Source organism: Nycticebus coucang, chromosome 17 (genome assembly GCF_027406575.1).
Source record: "Nycticebus coucang isolate mNycCou1 chromosome 17, mNycCou1.pri, whole genome shotgun sequence".
Taxonomy (NCBI): Eukaryota; Metazoa; Chordata; class Mammalia; order Primates; family Lorisidae; genus Nycticebus; species Nycticebus coucang.
In genome coordinates, this window is record NC_069796.1 from 37286875 (window position 1) to 37288606 (window position 1732).

Genomic DNA, 1732 nt, shown 5'->3' on the forward strand with positions numbered 1-1732 from the left:
CTTGGACTTAGCCAATTCTCTTGCCTCAGCCTCCCAAGTAGCTGGGACTACAGGCACCTACCACGATGCCCGGCTATTTTTTTTGTTGCAGTTTGGCCAGGGCCGGGTTCGAACCCGACACCCTCGGTATATGGGGCCGGCGCCCTTCTCCCTGAGCCACAGGTGCTGCCCTGCCCTCAAGTTCTTTTTTTTTTTTTTTAGAGACAGAGTCTCACTTTGTCACCCTTGGTAGAGTGCTGTGGCATCACAGCTCACAGCAACCTCCAGTTCTTGGGCTTAGGCGATTCTCCTGCCTCAGCCTCCCAAGTAGTTGGGACTACAGGCGCCCGCCACAACGCCCGGCTATTTTTTTGTTGCAGTTTGGCTGGGGCCAGGTTTGAACCTGCCACCCTTGGTATATGGGGCCGACTCCTTACCCACTAAGCCATAGGCGCCACCCGGCCCTCAAGTTCTTAATAGTAGCACATGGATTGCCCACATGTGATACCCACAAAGTGGACTTTTTCCTTTGAAAATTGAGATGGGTAATATATATATATATATATATATATATATATATATATATTTTTTTTTTTTTTTAAAGAGATCAGGTAAAGGGTATTTCTGGCATTGTAAATTAAAATAGAGAACTTGATAGAATGCAAGCTTCATGAAGGCAGGTACTGTGCCCACATTCTGAACAGGGTATTCAAAAAATAGTTGTTGGCTGGGCATGGTGGCTCACACCTGTGATCCTAGCACTCTGGGAGGTGGTGGAGGTGAGTGGGTTGCCTGAACTCAGGAGTTTAAGACGAGCCTGAACAAGAGTGAGACCCTGTCTTGACTAAAAACAGAAAAATGAGCCAGGCATTGTGACGGGCTCCTGTAGTCCCAGCTACTCAAGAGACTGAGGTAAGAGAAGCTCTTCAGCCCAAGAGTTCGAGGTTGCTGTGAGCTGTGATGCTACAGCACTCTACCAAGGGCGACACAGTGAGACTCTGTCCCAAAAAACAAACAAGCAAAAAAAACAGTTGTTGAAAAATGAATGAATGAGAACTATTAGTAACAAACCTAGAATACATATCCTTATTTTTACATGAATTAGGTTCTTGCCTCTGGAAGACTGGGATAGCCTGGGGGTTGTATCTCATTCTCTTGTCCTTCTTTTCCCTGTTTTCTTTCTTCTTCTTTCTCTAATCCTATTTGGCCATCATGTAAAACTGGTTAGAATTTTATGCTTCCGGTTCCTACTATTTAAAGCAGACGAGTGGAATGTTTTTGATTTGTGTCTCTTGGAAAAACACAACAGCTAAATTAAATGCCTTTTCACTTGATTTTTCTCTCCCTGTATGTCTGCATCCCCACTTTCTGAGTCTGAGAAGTTGATACCACTTCCCAGTGAGACAGAAAACACACCCAACATGGGACTCTGGATTTCCCACCACTTCTAACTTCTCCTCTATTTAACTTGCATGGTAATTTGCATAGATCTACATATGTTATGCAATCAGCCTGCTCTCCTTTTATATTTAAACCTAAAATAATTTTGCTTTTATGGTGTTTTCCTTCTCGGCTGCCTTTTTATTTCTTTCTGGTCTTAAGATTTAGATTTTTGTAAAAGGAAGTGATGAAAGGCCAAGAGTACAGACAGGCTGCCCAGCAGCATGGTGAGGTCTTTTTATTTATTCATTTATTTATTTATTCACCAAATACTTATTGAGCACCTACTATGTGCTAGACCCTGTGCCAGTTG